The 21,356-nt window shown below is 48.5% G+C and overlaps 1 protein-coding gene and 1 non-coding gene across 3 annotated transcripts in view; both read left to right on the top strand.

Annotated features, from left to right (window-relative positions):
• Positions 1-21,356, top strand: part of LOC145714888 (protein Shroom2-like) — a 155,826-nt gene that overhangs the window by 31,513 nt on the left and 102,957 nt on the right. The window lies entirely within an intron of this gene.
• TRNAQ-UUG (transfer RNA glutamine (anticodon UUG)) lies at positions 6,032-6,116 on the top strand. Its single transcript has one exon. It is a non-coding gene; the product is annotated as a tRNA-Gln (tRNA).

Raw genomic sequence — 21,356 nt, 5'->3', positions numbered from 1 at the left:
TAGAATAAAATTCACCTGTATTAAGTGTGCACCTCAGGGACCCGGTCCCCTCAGAGCTGTGCGCCCATCACCGCTGCCCAGTGTTTGGGGCCATTTCCATCACCCCGGAAGATCCTTTGCAGCCTTTGTGCCTCCGTGTTCCCGCCTCAGCCCCAGGCAACCTCGAATCTTCTGTCTCGAACAGGTTGGCCTGTTCTGGACATTTCCCACAGACGGGCGTCCTGCACTCCTCTGGCCTCTGCGTCTGGCTTCATTCGCTCTATGGGACCTTTTCCAGGTTCATCCACGCTGGAGCGCGTACCGGCATTTCTTCCCTTTTCCTCGCCGAGCGCTGTTTCCCTGGGCGTCAGACCACGTGTGTCCGTTCACCAGCCGATGGACACGTTGAGCTCTCCACGCGGGCAGTCCTCCACGTCTTACAGGTGCTCTCGGGAGGTGGCCGGGCTCTGTGGTCACTTAAGTCCTCGGAATATCCATTCTGAGCAGGGATGGGGGTTTTCCTCTTAATACATCGTAGGACTGTTAGAAAATCTAATAAGCCAACTATTTGAACAATGTGTCTCGTGGCGTTTCTCTCTGACCTCAGGAAGTAACTCTGAATTCTTGTAATGTGGAGAAAAATCCCCAGCTTTGTCACACTGACAGCTAAATGGAGAGCGGTTCGGGAGGCATACTGTCTAGGGAGATTTCTCTGAAAATGTGTGGTGCGGTGTGCACATGTCTCGTCTTGCCCTCCTGAGGGGGTGGGATGCGGAAGGAACCTGGGAAGGGAGGCTCAGTCTGGGCAGAGGCGAGCCTCAGCTGTCCGTGATAGTGGCCTGCACCCCGTTGCTCTGCTTTCTCTGTGGCGTGGCGCTGGCACGAGGCGCTCGAACGCTTGCTGCCCTGGGCCCCCGGGGACCCCAGCTCCTTCCCGGATGTGGCAGGGCCCCCGAGTCGTCCTCGGCCCGGGAGGTGTCTTCCACTGGGCTCAGCGGTCCCAAGGACGGTGGGGAGGTGCTCCTTGGGGGGTGGGGTGTCGAGCAGGGGCAGGATTTCAGTACGGGATTTGGCTGCACTTGGCCTCCTGCGGACCCCCTTGAGGCAGGTGTGGATCTTGTTGCCGCCTCCACGGGAGCCTCCCGCCCCACAGCACAGATCGAGTCTTGACTGTTGAGGCAGGTGGAGTAGTTTGCACCAAAGCGTCTAGGATAGCAAGCTGTGCATCATGGTAGAGCCTTTGTTTGTTCTCACACTTGCAGTGTGACCCTAAGCCCTCCAGAGCTAAATGAGACAGAAGGAAACAAAACACCAAAACACCTCAAGAGAAGTTGAAGCTAACCTCTTCTTGATGGCCCAGCTTCTTTTGGAAAACATTTGCATACACTGATCAAAGAGGGCAGGCACTTTGTCCACAGCCAGCTTTTCTCCCCTTTGTCACTCAGGGGCCACAGCAATCCTCCGCTAAGGGGCTCACGATTAGGCTTCTATGGAAGCAATCAGAAACCAAGCAACAGGGCTGGATCCATTGAAACAGTGGCATCCCTTTCTTGACTGAAATTTCACCAGGTGGCTCTTGGTGTTGATAGCCATCATTGAGCCGTGTCTGCTTACATTGAATATTATTTGTCACTTCCTGACTGCTCTACTGGGTCCCACCGACCTGTGTGTGTGCTGCGTGTCGTCTGTGCCCACGGGTGCCGGGTTTCGGTATCGACAGGGTGGCACGGGGAGGGAGGAGGCTTTCCGTTGGTCACCTGGCTTTCGATGGGGCATGTTTGAGTGATTGGTGGCCTTATCTCCCACGTAGCCTTACCCAGTCTGGAGGGAAACCTTGCTTGTTAATCTGGCTGGTCCTAAAGTTCAAGAGCTTCTCCACACCCCCAGCCCTCCAGAAAACAAGCGACTTGAGAGTTTTTGGAAACTACAATTGAAACTCTTGGTGGCCTAATGTGATTCTTAATTGCTTAGAACCCAGCCATGAGGCCTTGCAAAGTCCTTTGAGAGGAATTTTTTTTTTTAAGCCTTTAAAGAATAGAGTTTAGTCGGATGGTCCAGTGGAGGTTTTCACATACGTATACAGCTGTTTCACATATACGTATACATTACACGTACGTATATGTAGATTGACACTTCTGGGGATCGTCTGTGTTGTTGAATTCGCCCGTTCCCTCTGTTGCGCTGACCGGTGTCACATTGGCAGATTGCGCGTTAGATGCGTGAGTTTCTTTTTTTTTTAACATTAGAGGCTAATTTTCAGAACATAACTAGGGGTGCCTGGGTGGCTCGGTCGGTTAAGTGTCCAACTCTTGGCTTCCGCTCACGTCATGATCTCACAGTTTGTGAGTTCTGCATTGGCAATGTGGAGCCTAGCTGGGATTCTCTCCCTCTTCCCCTGTGTCTCTCTCTGACCTTCCTCTACTTGCACTGCCTCTGTCTCTGTCAAAATAAATTTTAAAAAAGATTAAATTTCAGGACATAACTGTAAGGAGAGCCAACAGGAGAACAATGTCTGTGAAGATACCTCTCCTTGTTGATGGAGGCAGGCGGCTCTGTGCCTTTTCTGACTTCTGCATTTTTGTCATCTGCCACGGAGCTCTCACTTCAACCTTGACTTGACTTGCCCACTTGAGATAAGACCTGTTTTCTACCAGATTCGAGGTCCTTGGAGACCCTGGTTTTATCAGGAGCAGGAGGAGAAGGTGACAGATGACTACAGGGCATGATACCAATTTGGAAAGAAAACTCCACTCTCCAAAAGCTTTGTGCATCTTCCCGTCCATGTACATTTATTTCTAAGCCCTCTTGCTGTGCTAACCTTTTAAAAATTAAAAGAACGTGTATCACTTAGAGGCGGTCTTTTATACAGAAGATACTGTGAATGGTACTCCTGTGTATCTTTGGTTTCTATCCCAAATTCTTGTGAATAGATTAGATTACAAAAATTTTAATTTAACCTCAGGATTAAAATCCGTCCCTGCTATTTTAACAGTTGCCTGCTTGGGATTGTCTCTCTCTCCCGCTCTGTCTCCCTCTGAAATAAATAAATAAACATTAAAAAGAAAAAGAAGTTGTATACGTATATGCAACAGAGAAAGAAAAATTGAGTATATCGAGATTAGTAAATGTTTTTTTTAGTTAGGGAATACAGGTGAGTGCCCTCCCCCCCCCCCCCGACAGCCACACTTCTTTATGCTTTTGTGTAATTTAAAACTCTGTTGCACTGAATACTTTTTTTTTCTAATTTCTAAAAAATTTTTTCAATTTTAAAAATTTTATTTGGTGGAGAGAGGGGCAGAGAGAAAATGAGTGAGAGAATCCCAAGCAGGCTCTGCGCTGTCAGCGCGGAGCCTGACGTGGAGTTCAGACTCTCGAACAGTGAGATCGTGGCCTGAGCTGAAATCGAGAGTTGGCCGCTCCATCGTCTCAGCCACTCAGGTGCCCCCTAAATGCTTATTTTTAAGAAAGCAAATGAATGTTGTATACAGCTTTGCAGAACTTGGCTTTTCCAACTAGGGTCATTTGAAGATGGAAAGATTTATTTCCTTTTTAAAAATTCATGGCATCCTCCATTGCAGCACATCTGGTAAAACAGGGTGCGCGCAAGGATTTTTATGATGCGTAAAATAGGCTGTAAGGTGTCGCATATGCCTTCTGACGCATTTCATGCCTTTTCCCTCCGGCTTACGTGATGCATGGTGAAAAAGCCCTGTGGAGCTTTTGATTTGGACCTTCTGAAATCCCGAGGAAGAGGAAGAGGAGGGGACAGGAGAGAATATCCTGGAGGGGGTGGCCGGATGCTGGCTGCGTCGTTCCTTACCCTGAGGACTCCTGGGCCGCAGTCCCTGCACCTTATCCTGGGTGGCCGGAACAGCGGAGTCTGTGTTGTCTGACTCTTCCTTTCCGGCATTGCTGGACCCCCTCCAGCAATTATTCAGAATGCGTTCTGTGCAAAAATTACCGGTTTTCTCTAACGGGCCACAGAAGTGGATACTTACGTTCAAATATTCTGATTGATGCCGTGTGGGGTGTGTGTGTCGGTGTGCTCGAATTGTCTAGCACCTTCTTTAATGAGCATTCTGTGTTGGAAATTTCTCTTATTTATGATTTCCTGGGATTTCTTGCTTTCAGTTCTTGTTAAAGTCATGTCACGTTTTAGGGAGTTTGGACCCCTTTCCCTTTTAACCTGGTGTTCTACTTTGCGATACATTTTTTATTTAAACAAATTTCTGAAGGTCCTTGTGAGACTTGGAGGGATTTCACTGAAATACTGCTTTTTAAAAAATTTTTATTTGTTTGTTTATTTTTGAGAGCGCAGAGAGAGAGAGGGCACGAGTGAGTGAGAGCTAGAGAGAGAGAGGGAGGGAGGGAGAGAATCCCACACAGTCGCCGCACTGGGAGTGCAGAGCCCCAGGCAGGGCTCTAGTTCACCTGATGTGGGGCTCAAACTCACGAGCCGTGAGATCATATCTTGAGCTGACGTCAGACACTTAACCGACTGAGCCACCCTGAAATATTCTTAATTTTTCCTTTGAACTACGGTAGGCAGGTTCCTGTCCTAGGGTCCTTGTGAGAGAATTCACACTGCCTGGTGCATAGTGCTGGATGGCTTTGAACCCTGAATCACAGACATGGTGAGCTCGTAAGAGTGAATCACAGGGTCCCCTCCTTGAGTCTAAAGTGCGTGCCTAGGGTCGCCTGGGTGGTTCAGTCGGTTAAGTGCTCGACGTCAGCTCAGGTCACGATCTCACGGTTCGTGAGTTCGAGCCCCGCGTCGGGTTCTGTGCTGTCATTGTGGAGCCTGGAGCCTGCTTCGGATTCTGTGTCTCCTTCTCTCTCTGCTCCTTCCCTGCTCATGCTCTGTCTGTCTCTGTCTGTCTCTCTCTCTAAGATAAACATCAAAAAACATTTTTTAAACAAATAAGTAAAGTGTGTGTCTAATTTGGTGGCCCAAATGCCTGTGGTTCAGGGTTTTCAGAGGGATCTCCCCGACGCCACCCCATGAAGACAGGAAGCTGAAGCAGGTTTCTGTCCGGTCGTTTGGTTAAATGAAACTGCCCGGCCTCAGGAATGCTGTTGTACATTCCATGTCTGGTGGTGAGGGCAGGAGCCTGGAATTTGGTGGTGTCCTCTGTCCCTCCCTCTGTCCCCTTTCCCTTCCCTGCTCCCTCTTCTGGGAGTGGAGTGGGCTTGTCTTGGGGCGTGGGGGTGGGGAGGAACCAAGCTGGACTCTGTCCCCAGGGCTCCTGTGATCTTTTCTGACCCTGTCCCGCCGCAGTCAGAAATGCAAGGTGCCATCCACACACCTAGTAGGGGCTCGTAATCCAGCGTGCCCTGACTACCAGCAGCCTGCCGGCCCCACTTCTCAGGAACACAGGGGCTCCTGGGGTCCCCAGGCAGGAGCGAGTGCTGGTCACTCATGCGGCTGGTTTCCCATGTCCTGGCCACACACAGTACATTGTTGCTGTTTTTAATAAAACCTGTGTTTGGGGGAGAGTTTGTGATCTACAGAGAAGTTGCGAAAGTGGCACAGAGCACCCCCATGTGCCCCACGCGCCCAGTTTTCCCCTTGGTAGAGGGAATGGCGGTAGTTTTCTCCAGTGACCCAATATTGATACGTGACCACTAAGCTCGTATTTTATCCAGCTTTCCTTAGTTTTCCTCTGATGCCTTTTCCGTTCCAGGATTTCATCCAACACGCCACAACATACTCAGTTCTCTTGCTGCCTTGGGCTCCTCTTGACTGTGACCATTTCTCAGGCTTCCCTTGTTGTGACCCTGACCGTTTTGAGCCGGGCTGGTTGGCTGTTGTGGAGAGTGCCCTGCTGCTGGCATTTGTCTGATATTTCTGTCACGGTGAAACTGAGGTTCTGGTTTTTGGGGAGGAAGATCACAGAGGTCAAGCAGCATTCTCATTACCCATAATGTTTTTTACTTTGATTTTCCAATTTTCCTAATTTTAGAAGTTAAGATCTTTCACATCTGCTTTGGAAATTTTGAACTCCAGGGGAGGAAAAGCATGGAATTTCCTTCTGAAACTCTTTTTGTGGGAGCCTGGGTGGCTCAGTTGGTTGAGCGTCTGACTTTGGCTCAGGTCATGATCACACTGCTTGTGGGTTCGAGCCCCGCGTCGGGCTGGGTGCTGACTGCTCAGAGCCTGGAGCCTGCTTTGGATTCTGTGTCTCCCTCTCTCTTTGCCCCTCCCTTGCCTGTGCTCTGTCTCTCTCTGTCTCTCAAAAATGAATGAACATTTAAAAAAAAATTTTAACTCTTCTGGCAAAGCAACTTTTTTATTGCAATTGTCCAGCTGGGGTGCAGTTATGGGCTGAATTTTTGTCCCCCCTCTAAATTCATGTATTGAAACCCTAATTCCTAGCCCCTCAAAATGTGATAGGGCATTTAAAGAGGTAACAAAATTAAATGAGGCTCTAATCTAACCTGATTGGGGTCCTGACATGAGGAGGAACAGACAGACAGCAAGGATTCTTGCAGACAGAGGAAGGCCACGTGAGGAAAGTGGCTGTCTGTAGGCCAAGGAGAGCGGATGTATTTCTATTGTTTAAGCCACCCCATCTGTAGGATCTGAGCTGACTGATGTGGCGGGGTGGGGTGGGGTTGGCGATCAACACTGTTATGCTGTTTGGGCGTTTGTAGACGTCATCGTTTTGAACAGGAAGCCTGCCCAGCATGTCCTATAGATACGTTATTTATTCTGTTCTGTTCTGTACACTACAAATATGTTAGGTTTCAGAATAGCATTGGGATGGCTTGAATTGATACGTTGTTGTGTGCACCTTCTCCCCACATCAGCAAAGCTGTCCGTCGTCAGGGCATATCATATTGTTGTTTTTTTTTTAATTTTTTAAAATTTATTTTTGAGAGAGTGACGGAGAGTGAGCGGTGGAGGGGCAGAGAGCATGGGAGACACAAAATCCGAAGCAGGGTCCAGACTCAGCTGTCAGCACCGAGCCTGATGTGGGGCTCGAACCCACGAACCGTGAGATCATGGCCTGAGCCAAAACCAAGAATCAGACACTTCACCGACTGAGCCACCTTGGTGCCCCGGGCAGATCTCATTCTGTTGGGCTGACAAATTACGGTCCTTCTCTAGAGCGTCAGGCATTGGCAAGCCATCTGTGTTAAGAGCCAGATTGTGGCGTTTTCGGTTTGTGGTGTGGCAGGCCACACGGTCGCTGGGGCAGGTGCTGAGTGCACCTGTTGGCCAGCCTTTGCTCTGTTGCGGGAGGACACAGAACCATGACTCTCCCTTGAGGCTGTTGTGTATTTTTGCGGTCATGTCGTTGCTTTTTTGTGTAGGTGGGCCCATCTCTAGGTAACAGTGTCACATTTTCTCCGGGAAGTCTTCCCGGGCATCTCCTCTGCAGGCCTGCTTCCCAAGTGCCGTGTTGCCACAGAGCGTCTCAGAGAGATCGAGAGCAGCCCATCACCCTGACCAGTGGCCAGCCTGAGCCACCGGACTGGCTCACGGTTCTCCAGAGCATGTACCCCAATCCTGCCTTTGAAACTGCAGGGGAGTCCTCTCAAGCTAGCATCCCTCCTCCTAGATGTGTGTGTGTGTGTGTGTGTGTGTGTGTGTGTGTGTGTGTGTTCTTGAAAACAAAGGCTTTTATTGTCTCTAGTTGTGGGGAAGGATAAGGGGGTGGAAGCTTCCAGAGTGGAAAGGGCTCAGAGCCCAGGGCTGAACCTTGTCTGCACGTCAGCCCTCCCTGGCCCCTCCTCGCCCTCGTTTCTGCCTTTCTCTGCTCTCCAGTCCCTGTCTGCTGCAGACGCCCTTCCCCGCGAGTTAAACATCATCCTTGGCAGCTGCCGTCCAGCCTCAGGGAAGGGGGATGACGAGGGACTCTGTGTGGCCCCTGTGCCTTATCCAGCTGCCTCCAGTGACTTGTTCTGCCTTGTTCTCCCTGCGGTCCCTGGGCCATGCGGAGCTGGGCTCGATTTTTTGTCCCCCCTCCCAGTGACCTAACCTCTGCTTCTGTACTCACCCATCCCCTTCCCATCCCAGTTGGCGACATCGTCTCAGATACGTCCCTATATGCATCGAGTCCTGTCCCGGCTGGCTCCCCTTCCAGGTTATTAAAGTAGTCTCCTATGCTGGTCTTCCCCCTCCAGCACATCTATGAGCCTAGCTCTGTTTGTGCTCATTCCCTGCTCGAAATACTGTAGTGGCTCCTCCCTCATGGACTGCTGACTTTTAAAAATAATCTGGGCAAACAGGCCAAGGTCACTCACCTGCCGTAGCCTGGATATCTGTATTTTCCTCTCTCCGAGCCTGTGGACTCACTAAGAAAGCCTCTGTGTTGTTCCCTTTTATGACCCGCCTGCCACTGCCTGCCACTTCGGTTCCCGTGTTCCCTGTGCCCAGAACTGCCTGCCTCTCAAGGGTCCCATGCCTCACCCCATCTGAAACACCCACCCCCTCAAATCCACTGTCTTCCTAGAGCTTTCAGTATTTAGTCCAAGTAGAGAAAGGCTCTCCCTGTGATTCCACTTGGAGCTTTGTTTTTATGTTTCCTATTTTATTTTATTTTATATTTTATTTTATTTTATATTTTTATTTTATTTTATTTTATTTTATTTTATTTTATTTTATTTTATTTTATTTTATTTGCATTTTAGAGAGAGTGCACAAGTGGAGGAGATGGGCAAAGGGAGGGAGAGAGAGAGAGAGAGAGAGAGAGAGAGAGAATGTGTGTGTGTGTGTGTGTGTGTGTGTGTGTGTGTGTGTGTGTGTGTATCCCAAGCAGGCTCCACACTCAACTTGAAGCCTGATGTAGGGTTCGATCCTATGACCTGGGATCATGACCTGAGCCGGATTCAAGAGTAGGATGCTCGGGGTACCTGGTGGCTCAGTTAGTTAAGCATCTGACCCTTGACTTCGGCTCAGGTTATGATCTCGAAGTTCGTGAGTTCGAGCGCCACATCGGGCTCCGAGCTGACAGTTTGGAGCCTGCTTGGGATTCTTTCTCTCCCTGTCTCTCTGCCCCTCCCCTGTTTCTCCCTCCAAATAAGTAAATAAACTTAAAAAAAAAAAAAAAAAAAAAAGAGTAGGATGCTCAACTGACTGAGCCACCCAGCTGCCCCTGGAGCTTTGCCTTGTGACCTTGTATGGCCTGATACTGATGCTTTGTTTCATGTATACATGATTCCTCGGAGGACACTGGCTGCCCCTGTGGCATCCGTTCCCTCCCGAGGTACCCACCTAGTTCCCACCTTCCTGGGCTGTGTCAGGCTTTGGGCATGGACCTGACTGGTTTAGGGGGGGCCCACTGGTCTTTCCAGTGGTTTATTGTTGTTGTTTTGGTAGTGGGTATGTGTTTCCATTCTGGCCAGTAAAGTGGGTAGGGAGCTCTGGAGGGGGGCTTCAGGGAATAGATGCCCTGTCTTGTGCTGGGCACAAACCCAGAACAGAGGGGTCGGCCTCGCAGACCCCTTGGCAGAGGGTGGGCTCACCTGTGAGCTTCTAGGCTTCTCCCGGCCTCACTTTCTCGTTTTCAGTGTTTGTCCAGGAGATCAGAAAACTTTATAAGACTTGGACTTACTGTACCCTTAAAGCTCTATTGTGGTTTAATTGTAGAGGAATTCTCTAACATGTTTCCTTTAGTGACTTGCATCGGGACGAACGACGGGTGATCCGAACATCCGTTTCTTCAGGGCTCACTGGTGTTGTCAGGTTACTGTCAGGGAACCAGTAACGAGAGGTGAGTTTATGCCTCACCTCGATGCCTCACCATAAGCTGGAAAGTGCATGTTTAAACCGGTAGCCCTGCCGTGTTCAGCTGTCCGTTTCTCCAGCCTTCCGGAAGGCAGTGCAGTGGTGGTGGGTGTCTGGCTTTGTCCTGTTCCTACTTCCCTGTAGCCCGCTCTGTGACTATTCTCCTGTGCTGTTCCCCCACTAGCTCCCCTGGCCATCATGTCTCCGGTCACACAACTGCCAAAATGTGCGGCGGGGGGTGGGGGGCTGGCTGGCATCCTGGTTTCCTGATGCTTTTGCTGAGGTGCCTTTTATCAGTCAACATAACCTTGACCCCAGGGGCCCTAGGCGTCTTACCTAGGGAATGAACTGCCCTGTCATTGGATACAGTTCTTGGACTGCAGCTCCCAGACACCAGCATTGTGATGGTAATGATGTACGCTGACCTAACATTGGTATATGGAGGTGCCAGTCTGCACCCCAAGAGGGAGCTGATCCCATCTAGAAAAGAACTTCTGGGGATCAGCTCCTATATGTTCTCTCAATGTTATTGCTGTTTTTTATTTTATTTTCCTTTTATTTATTTTATTTTATTATTATGAAATAGTAGGTGCTCTTTATTTGTTAATATGTATCTTTTGGTAGTGAAGTAGAACTTGCATTCAGAAAAGTAAAAAAGGACAACAGCTGGATGAATTTTCATGGAGTGAACACGGCTGTGTTAGTCATTATCCAGATCAAGACATCGAACTTTCCTGTTTCTATGTTCTAGGCCCCACAGGTGCCACTGAACCTCTCCCCTGAAGATGCTGTGTCTTAAATTTTCACACCATAGATTAGCCTCTATTTGACCTTTATGTAAACGAAATAAATATATTCGTGTCCAGCTTTTTCACTCTTCTGTTTAGGAGATTGTAGCTATAGTAGCTCATTTTCTTTGCTGAACCACAGGGTCGTGTGTGTGTGTGTGTGTGTGTGTGTGTGTGTGTGTGTGTGTGTGAGTGAGGGGACTTTAGAAAATTCTTAGTGGCTTTGACATCCTTGTGGTCCCTTTTCATCCTTCCCCAGAGATGAGCCATCTTGAACACAGATTTGACATCTGTTGCCTCAGAGCCCACCCCTGGCTGCTCTGTGGCTGGGGTCTGCCTTCCAGAAGATTTATTGTTTTCTCGCAGACACTTTGTAACTACTTCAGTAGAGTGCTCAGATGCATGCTAGCTGCTTCTGCGGTTGATTTCCTTTCATGGAATTTTATAGATGGAATCTGGACTCCCCAAGACATATCAACTTCCCCCTTATAAAAGGGTAATCCAAGTGATAGAATATTGCTTTTGATCTGTTGGGTTTTGTCTTTGGGTTGCTTTTTTTTTTTTTTAATGTTTACTTCTTTATTTGAGAGAGAGAGAGCAAGAGAGAGAGTGCGTGCATGAGCAGGGCAGGGGCAGAGAGGGAGAGAGAGAATCCCAAGCAGGCTCCGCACTGTCAGTGCAGAGCCTGACCCGCGGCTCAAACCCACGAACCGAACCGTGAGATCAAGACCTGAGCCAAAGCCAAGAGTCAGACACTTAACTAACTGAGCCACCCAGGGTGCCCTGTGTTTTTGGTTTCTTAAAGCAGTTAACTGTACTTACTGTTCCATGCTTGTCTTGGCCTCAGCTCAGTATTCGGGAATCCAGGGAAATCTCCTTGTAGAATAAGCCTGGTGTACCAGGATGACAACATTCAAATCCAAGGGCAAGGAATGAGGCCCTTCACAGGTTGGGGTTCATTTTGAAGCACAAGATAAAGTGCTCAGGGAGTGATGTTCACTGTAGGGACTTGCAGGGCACGTCCTGGTCTCTGAAAGAAATGCTGTTTTACCAAGTCTTTTGCAGTGAGTGACCACAGTGCTCTGCGACACAGTGTGCACCAAAGGAGGTAGGATTGATTGATTGATTGATTGATTTTTTGGTACTAGCTGTGTGAATCCACAGGTGACTGGAAAGTATCAACATACAAAGATATTCACAGATGAACACAAGAGATGCAGTGTTCTGGGGGCCTCCAGATAAATTGAAGTCTGATCAAAGGTGGAAGAGGGTAGCTAGTGGAATAATTAGGTAGCTCAGGAGAGTGACCGACCAGCATCCAGCTGTATAAAGGGTGCTGTTCCTAAGAAGACTGTGTGGCAAGCCTTGGCCAGTCCTGACCTATGATCACCGTTCTTATCCTCACTAGTGATTTTGCAGCCTGAGTTCTGATGTCCTGCAAAAATGCTGCGTTAGCTTCTGGACGCAGCATTCCCCGGTGTCCTTGAGCGGTGGCTGATTCTTCTAAGGATGTCTCCCCTTTGATTTAATCATGTCCCAATGGAATTAACTTTTTTTTTTTTTTTGAGAGAGAGAGACAGACAGCACAGGCGAGGGAGGGGCAGAGAGGGAGACACAGAATCCGAAGCAAGTTCCAGGCTCTGAGCTGGCAGCACTGAGCCCAACACGGGGCTCGAACTCGCGGACTGGGAGATCATGACCTGCGCTGAAGTCAGACACTTAACCGACTGACCCACCCAGGCGCCCCTGGAATTAACTTTTAAAATAGTTTTTCTTTAACCTTTGCATCTGTAGCTGCATTTCTCCTTACCCATAATGCAGGATAGGGGCGGAAGAAGGAATCTCTTACGGATTTGAGAAGCTTCTGTTATCAGGGGGTTAATGCCCCATATGCGTTGGGGCAAATGTGAGGATGGAAATCTACATTCATGAATTCACCGGTCCATTGCCGGGTCACAGCAGACCCCAAATTTGTGTGTTCTTCGTGGCTGTTTGTATGTTACTGAAGTTAAGTCAGGTGTCTAGAGAGAGACGTCCTAGGAGGTAAAATTGAGAGAGAAGTTCTAGGAGATAAAATCTTCTGCTACAGGGTTATCGGGAGAGGAAATAGAGGGAGCCCATACGATATGTTTTAATGGTTCACCACTAATTAGATATATGACCTTGAACGAGCTACTTCATATCTCTGAGCTGAATAAACTGCCCTTTGACCAACTTTTTAACCCCATGAATCTGTTTATCTCCACGATGAGGGTGGTCAGGTGCATGTCCCACATGGTGGGAAGGTTTCACAACGCATGCCGAGCGCCCAGCCAGTGTCCTGCATGAGGGAGCCATTGAGTGAAGGGTGTTTTGTTGTTATTCCTGGAACACACAGCTTCTGTTCCATTCACGTACCTTGATCACCTAAAGGGCCAGAGCAAATGAGCTTCCACTTAGACGGGAATGTCTCTGGGGTTGGAAGATTTGCCCAGCAGTACAAGCTAGGTGTGTGTGTGTGTGTGTGTGTGTGTGTGTATGTGTGTGTGTGTGTGTGTGTGTGTGAGAGAGAGAGAGAGAGAGAGAGAGAGAGGGAGAGAGAGAGGGAGAGGGAGAGAGAGTGTGTATGTGTGTGAAATACAGAACACGGGAGCATGGTGAAGGCGTCTCTCCCTGCCTCCCTAATCTTCTGCAGCTCCAAACAGTCCCAGCACAGCTTCTTTTGACAGCTGGTGTGACAGTGCTGCAAGCCACAGGCATCTGAGGGCCCAGGAAGCAGGGAGTACCCGCTGTGCTTAAGCAAACATGCCAGAGGAGAGGCTGGAGGTGCCCGCTGGCAGGAGCGGTCCCCGTGGAAGCTGGTGCACGCTCACCATCTCTGCTTCCTCTGGTTGATCTCGTTCCCTCTGCGACACGCTCTGCTTTTCTTCCAATCTCCCAGTGACTCGCTCCGGGGAGACACGGCTTCCCATGGCCTTGGTTTCAGAGGCAGCCTGAGATGTGGCATCACATCTTTGGCTCTCCCACGGGGGGTACTGGTGGCCTCCCAGCCCTTCCTATGTGACGTGGGCATCTCTTGGAGTTTTGTGGGGTAGAGGAGGTCTCCCCTCCGCTAAGGGCTTGCGGGGCCAGTTCCTCTGGGGTGACTGTCAGTTTTACAGGCTGCCTAGAGCGTGTCCTTATCGGCCCCTCGTTTAAGAGCCTTCTGCCGGAAGTGGAGGGCTGAGTCCCCCTCTCCTTCACCCCATCCCGTCCACGTATCTTCCTCTGGAGTGGAGGCGCTAATGGGAAGACAGAGCAAGGCTGACCATCACCCAGATAGTGAACTTGGCCAACCTGTCAGCTAGCACTTGGACACACAAGCCGACAGACAAGACAGGGTGCTTTTTCCCAAGGTTGAAAGGAATGGTGACTGCTGTATGCGGTTTAACGAGGTACGGATACAGTACATTGTATGAAAGCGTGCGTGTTGGTGTTTAAAACAGATGGACGCAGAGCAGATGGCCTGTATGTTCTGTGAGCGTTTTGGGTTGGTGGGGGTCCTGGGGTCTGTGGTTTCCTCCCCCTCACAGCTGGGAGCCCTTGAAGGGAACGCCACTCTGCTCATCAGCAAACGATTCTGGCATTTGAGACGCATACACCCAAGGCCCTCACGTGGTCATTGGATGGACATCTTGGGTCCAGGCTGGGCTGTCCCCCCCCCCCCTGCCTGCCACCCGCTCCAGCACAGAGTAACCTCACGTCCCTTGTTGGCTCATTCCCCCCCTCCCCCACCCCACAGCACCTGCGGGGCTGTCCACTGCAGAGACTGAAGTCCCCGCCAGTGTCCACATCGTTCTCTGATCTCCCACACTTGGGTTTTGCTAAGAGCCATCACTTTCTTGTCACTCCCCGCCCCCCGCCCCTCCTGGCCCCCCACTTCCCTTTATGTCTGTCACTGGTGCCGGGGAGAGGTCATGACTTCAGGAAGATACGCAGTTTTGTTTTCTGGGTTCAGGTTACTGTGCATGTTCCTACTTTCCTGCTGGATGATGGCAGACAAGTATGAAGTCAGACACTGGCCGTCAGCTGGACTTAGGTTTTTTAATTTTTTTTAACGTTTATTTGTTTATTCTTGAGAGAGAGAGAGAGACAGAGCATGAGCAGGGCAAAGAGAGAGGGAGACACAGAATCCGAAGTAGGCTCCGAAGCAGAATCCAAATCCAGGCTGTCAGCACAGAGCCCCACATGGGGCTCGAACTCACAAATTATGAGATCACGACCTGAGCCGAAGTGAGACGCTTAAGTGACTGAGCCACCCAGGTGCTCCTGGACTTAGTTCTTAAGTATTCTCTGCAGCTTCCTAACTTGACAAAACCCAGACCCCTACTTAGGAAGGACTACAGGTGATTCAACATGAAAATTCATGGACTTGGGGTCTCCTTGTTTTATCAAACCTTCAGTGGCTTGAGGGGATCCGGTCTTTCTCTTCTACCCTATTTAAATGTTTCATACGGTTCTTGAATTTTAAAAGATTTTCAAAACAAATGCTTCCCACGTGTGTTGCCCATTTGCTTTTGAGTAAGGTGAGGGGGCGTGACCAGGGATGAACCCCGAGATCACGACCTGAGCCGAAGTTGGACACTCCACCGGCTGAGCCACCCAGGTGCCCTGGTTCTGATTTGGATTTAAATGACAATTTCATAATTGTCCTCAACTCCAGCAATATGTCATTATTTCAGTTTTACCATCATATATTCATAAGCCTTTCTAGCAGTGAACCGAAAATAAGGCAGGACAGGCTTTATCAGTTTCAAGGGAGTGTTCATTTAAAAACGGCCCATTAGGGGCACCTGGGTGGCTCAGTCGGTTAAGCGGCTGACTTCGGTTCGGGTCATAATCTCACGGTCCGTGAGTTCGAGCCCCACATTGGGCTCTGTGCTGACAGCTCAGAGCCTGGAGCCTGTTTCGGATTCTGTGTCTCCCTCTCTCTGACCCTCCCCTGTTCATGCTCTGTCTCTCTCTGTCTCAAAAATAAATAAAAATGTTTAAAAAAAAATTAAAAAAAAATAAAAAATGAAAACGGCCCATTAAATTATGTACTGGAATGAGCTTGTAGTTAAAAATCTCTTACTAAAAAGACCTCTTATTAAGCTCAGAAGGACATGACATCTAATTCCAACGGCTTTGTGTTTCATTGAAGTAAAGAAATTCGTATCAGTGAAGTGTTAACTGATACAGTGTCTAGCTGTCAATTAAATTGGAAAATGTACTTGTTTATTATAAAAACTGAGTGCCTTCCATGCTATGAAAACCTAATAGTGTGCTTGCCTAGAAGGTCAGAAGGGGGCTGCATGGGTGCGATGTGCTAGAGATCACGCTCTGGGGTTCTTTTGATCCCCATAACTTCCGGTTAGTTTTTTCCATGGCTCAGTGCCTAACAGCCTCCTGAGTGTCTGTGACAATGAATGACAGGCTGTATCAATGGAATTTGGGTAGAGTCATTTGGGGAATATATATTTTTTTATTTTTTATTTTATTTTTATTTTTTTTTTTTTAATTTTATTTTTTCTTTTTTAAAATTTTCATCCAAATTAGTTAGCATATGGTGCAACAATGACTTCAGGAGTAGATTCCTTAGTGCCCCTTCCCCATTTAGCCCATCCCCCCTCCCACACCCCCTCCCATAACCTTCAGTTTGTTCTCCATATTTAAGAGTCTCTTCTGTCCCCCTGCCTGTTTTTATATTATTTTTGTTTCCCTTTCCTTACGTTCATCTGTTTTGTCTCTTAAAGTCCTCATGTGAGTGAAGTCATAGGATATTTGTGTTTCTCTGATTGACTCATTTCACTTAGCATAACACCCTCCAGTTCCATCCACGTAGTTGCAAATGGCAAGATTTCATTCTTTTTGATTGCAGAGTAATACTCCATTGTATATGTATAGACCACGTCTTCTTTAAATTTATTTTTTAATTCTTTTAACGTTTACTTATTTTTGAGACAGAGACAGAGCATGAACGGGGGAGGGTCAGAGAGAGAGGGAGACACAGAATCCGAAACAGGCTCCAGGCTCTGAGCTGTCAGCACAGAGCCCGATGCGGGGCTCAAACTCACGGACCTCGAGATCATGACCTGAGCCGAAGTTGGACGCTTAACCAACTGAGCCACCCAGGTGCCCCCACATCTTCTTTATCCATTCATCCATCGATGGCCATTTGAGCTCTTTCCGTACTTTGGCTGTTGTTGATAGTGCTGCTATAAACATGGGGGTTCATGTGTCCCTTCGAAACAGCACACCTGTATCCTGTGGATAAATGCCTAGCAGTGCAACTGCTGGGTCATAGGGTAGTTCTATTTTTAGTTTTTTGAGGAACCTCCATACTGTTTTCCAGAATGGCTTCACCAGCTTGCATCCCCATGGGAATATATTTAAAAAAAAATTTTTTTTTAATGTTTGTTTATTTTTGACAGAGAGAGAGACGGAGCATGAGTGGGGGAGGGGCAGAGAGAGAGAGGGAGACACAGAATCTGAAACAGGCTCCAGGCTCTGAGCTGTCAGCACAGAACCCGATGCGGGGCTCGAACTCAGGGACCACAAGATCATGACCTGAGCTGAAGTCGGGTGCTGAACCGACTAAGCCACCCAGGATCCCTGGGAATATTTTTAAAAGAGGCTTCGGGAGTGCCTGGGTGGCTCAGTCAGTTAAACGTCCAACTCTTAATTTGGGCTCAGGTGATGATCTCACAGTTCGTGAGTTCAAACCCTGTGGAAGGCTCTGTGCTGACGGTGTGCAGCCTGCTTGGGATTCTCTGTCGCATGCTTTCTCTATCTCTCTCTCTCAAATACTAAAAGCAACTTCAGGTCATACAGTTAGTCCCCTGCTCCTTGGCTACAGAGAGAGAGCTCACCATATCCTCAGAAGTGTGCAGACGTCTATGCTATTTGCTTTACTGGCTCACGTTCCCCCTTTTTCAAAGCACCCCCATTTCCTTACGAAAATCTCCCCACTCTTAGGTCTTGTCGAGAGGAACCCCTGCTTGTCACCATGCCCTTCTAAGGGTCAACCAAATCTCTTGGCTTCCTGTCCCTGGTAGAGCCCTGGTAGTCTCATGATCTCTTAGCCAGTCTTTCCTTTTTCCTCTTAATTAAATACTTATTTTGCAGTCACTGTGCATTCATTTGCCAATGTCAAAAGATAGAGGGTTCCCTGGTGGTAGCACCTTGTAAAGCTCTAGTAACGATATCTCAACCAGATACTGATGCAGATACAGTCAAGATACAGCACCTTTCCATCACCATGAGGACCCACACTGGTTTTGCTCCAGCCCCTTCCTGACATTAAGCCCTAGCCACTGTTTTTATAATTGTATTTCAAGAATACTAGCTAAATGGGATTGGCTGTTTTCACTGGGCATAATTCTCTAGAGATTTGTCCAGGTTCCTGGATCGAGAGTTCATTGTATTGCTGAGTAGTCCCGGCTACTTAATATACATAATACATATTCATTCATATGTAATACATATTTATTCATTGCATCTTGACCAGCCGGTTTCTGCCCTGAGCCTGACTTCCTACTTTCCTCCTCTTTACTTTCTGGAACCTTCTGGGGCAGTTCCCAGTGCTGTGGTTTCCATGATTCCCTACATCCTTCTAATAGAACTCACTTTGCTTTTGAGAACCAGACCCTTCCCGTCAGAGCCCTCAATGATCCAGAGTCTGGGGATTACCTGGTCAGATCAGTGTGGCTCATGCTAACGAGTCAGCCAACAGGCTGGAGCTTAAACAACAGTGCAGTTCTTGCCACTCCGATGTTTGAGTTCCTTGCCCGTTCTTCCAGCATTTTCCTACAAGGTCTGTGTGGAGACGATGCCATCATTCAGATGCACATATAGAGATGTGGAAAGGTACAGAATTTCTATGTACTCTGTCAGAATACTGGGGCTCTCACTCTTTAGTAATACTGTATTCTTTCAGCTTCTGCTTTCTGTGCTACCTCTGTTCGGCCTTTATAAAGATAAAAGTCGAGGGGTGCTTGAGTGGCTCAGTCAATTGAGTGTCCGACTTTGGCTCAGGTCATGATCTCACGGTTTGTGAGTTTGCGCCCCGCGTCGGGCTCTGTGCTGACGGCTTGGAGCCTGGAGCCTGCTTCGGATTCTGTGTCTCCCCCTCTCTCTGTCCCTCCCCCATTCATGCTCTGTATCTCTCTCTCAAAAGTAAATAAACATTTGAAAAAAAAAACTTAAGAGGTTGAAAAACTTCTGTGGTAAAACTGTTATTGACTGTAGCCTGGGATTAGAGCTGAGGCGACTAGAGTCTGTTTTATCCCTTCAGCTTCTAGTTTTGAATTAACAGGAGTTCACTCTATTAGATAAGAAGCCTGTCACTGCTTCATTCTGCTCATTTAAAGAGTTATGGCCCTGCAGAAAGGGCCTGCTCATTAAAGGCAGTCTCTCGTGAAGATAGGGATCTATTGGAGTGCAGGACATGACCATCAGCGGTCGAGCCATTCAGACCTTGGGGAGGTTAGTGCCCGAGAAAAGGCTGTGTGGCAGAAACCCAGCAGTACCTCCCGGCAACACATTCCACTAAAGATGATTCATTGCAGTATTCAATTAACTAGACTTATTTTCCATGCTCTGCTTTTTGTTGTTGTTGTTGTTGTTTATTTTTTGAGAGAGAGCTTGAGTGAGCAGGGCAGGGGCAGAGAGAGAAAGGGAGAGAGAGAGAATCTGCACTGTTAGAATCACACACGGGGCTCCAACTCACAAAACCGCGAGATCATGACCTGAGCCGAAACCAAGGGTTGGCCACTCAACCGACTGAGCCACCCAGGTGAAGAAGGACCCTTCTCCTTCCTCTCTGCCTTTGCAGCCCCAGGGGTACGCCACGTGTAAGAGTTGTCCTGCTCAGCATCTGTCTCGATCCTTGCTACCTTTTCATAACATCTGGGGCTTAATTGTTATTGCCAACACCTTGAATCTTTGTTTGAGCTGGGTCTGTTGAAGCCTTGCTTTCTGCTACACACACAGTGTCCCCTGGGACACACTTCATGCCTTACCAATGCACTAATCTGCATGAACTGCAGGTTTCAAGACTGTTGAATTAGACCCAGGGTAAGAATGACTGTAGAATTGGAGTTTTGAGATTGTAAAAGCTGAAAGATGTGAAGTACAGTCGGGATTGAATTGCTGATTTTGATGGGTAAGGACACAAAGGCCCAGAAAAGATCAGTGGTTTGACCCGAGTGTGTGTTTGCATCTCTGGGGAAAGCTGGAAATTTAAGTTCTTTCTTCAGTCCCTGGCATCCAGCCTGTGAGTTTTCAACAGTGGATGATGTGGTCCTATTATCTGCCTTATCCCGCCCTCCGCATGCAATTTAAAACAATCCAGAAAGTATTTTCAAAGCTCTGAGAATGTACCTCTTGGGCTTTGCAGATTACTTGTTTTAAGAGGAAAGGAAAGCCTGTTATAATATGGCTGTTTCTTGGGGTGTCTGGGTGGCTCAGTTGGTTAAGCACCTGACTGACTCTTGATTTCGGCTCAGGTCATGATCTCACAGTTGGTGAGTTCGAGCCCCACTTCAGGCTCTGTGCTGACAGTACAGAGTCTGCTTCAGATCTCTCTCTCCCTCTCTTCTCTGCCTCTCCTCTGCTTGCGCTCTCTCTGTCTTCCAAAATAAATAAACATTAACATTTTCCTTTAAATATGTGGATGTCGGGGCATCTGGATGGTTTACTCAGTTAAGCATCTGACTTTGCGTTCAGGTCATGATCTCATGGTTCATGGGTTCGAGACCAGTGTCAGGCTCTGTGCTGATGGCTCAGAGCCTGGAGCCTGCTTTGGATCCTGTGTCTCCCCGCCCCCCCCCCCCCCCCGCCCCTCACTTGCTTGTACTCTCTTTCGCAAAAATAAACATTAAAAAAATTTTTTTAAATGTGGGTGTTTCTTGGGTACCTTAACCCTAACCCTAACCCTGGTACCACCAGTTCATAAAGGAGCCCCCTCAGTCTTTCCTTGGTTGGGGGGGGTGATGGGGATCCATGATCCTGTGGAAGGTCAGGATGTCCCCATTCCCCTGCCAGGACTCCGAACGGCAGACGGCCAGTAGAGGAGCTCCTGTGGCTTCTTGGGAAAGCCCAGGTCTTATTCTGGAACCTTTAAGTCACTGTGGCAGAAGGTCTTTGCTCCCATCTTGGTCATACCCTTTCCTTTTTGTAAAAGGAAGATGTATCCTTTCCCAGGGCTGTCCCAGAGATGCAAACAGGTTGCTTAAACAGGTTTATTGTCTCTCAGTTCTGGAAGCTGGAGGCCAGATGTCAAGGTGTCAGTGGCCGTCCTGCCCTGAAGGTTCCTGGGGACAATCCTTCCTTGGTTACGGATGCATCCCTCCAGTTGCGGCCTCTGTCTTCGCGTGGTCTTCTCTCCTGGGTGTCTGTGTCCAAATTTCCCTCTCATAAGGACGTCAGCCATTGGATTAGAGCCCACTCTCGTCTAGTATGATCTCCTCTTAAATCGAGTCCATCTGCAAAGACCCTGAATCGAAATAAGCTCACATCCCCAATTCCTGGAACTAAGACTTGGGCATCTGTCTTTGGGGCACAGAGTTCAGCCCATAAAAGAGAGCGAGGGGCGCCTGGGTGGCTTAGCCCGTCAAGCATCTGGCCTGTAATTTCCGCTCAGGTCATGATCTCTTGGATTATGCGTTTGAGCCCCCCCTTCTCTCCCCCCCCCCCCCACACCCTTGTCGGGCGCTGCGCTGACAGTGTGGAGCCTGTGTGGTACTATCTCTCCCTCTCTCTCTGTCCCTACCCCCATCAAAATAAATAAATAAACTTAAAAATACGATACAACTTGGTTTTGAGTTATAATCTACATATAGAACACTGTTCACATT

The sequence above is a fragment of the Panthera onca genome, chromosome Y (assembly GCF_046562875.1).
Source record: "Panthera onca isolate mPanOnc1 chromosome Y, mPanOnc1 haplotype 2, whole genome shotgun sequence".
In the NCBI taxonomy this organism is placed as follows: Eukaryota; Metazoa; Chordata; class Mammalia; order Carnivora; family Felidae; genus Panthera; species Panthera onca.
The sequence above is the reverse complement of the archived record's forward strand: the minus strand, read 5'-3'. Positions and strand labels throughout refer to the sequence as shown.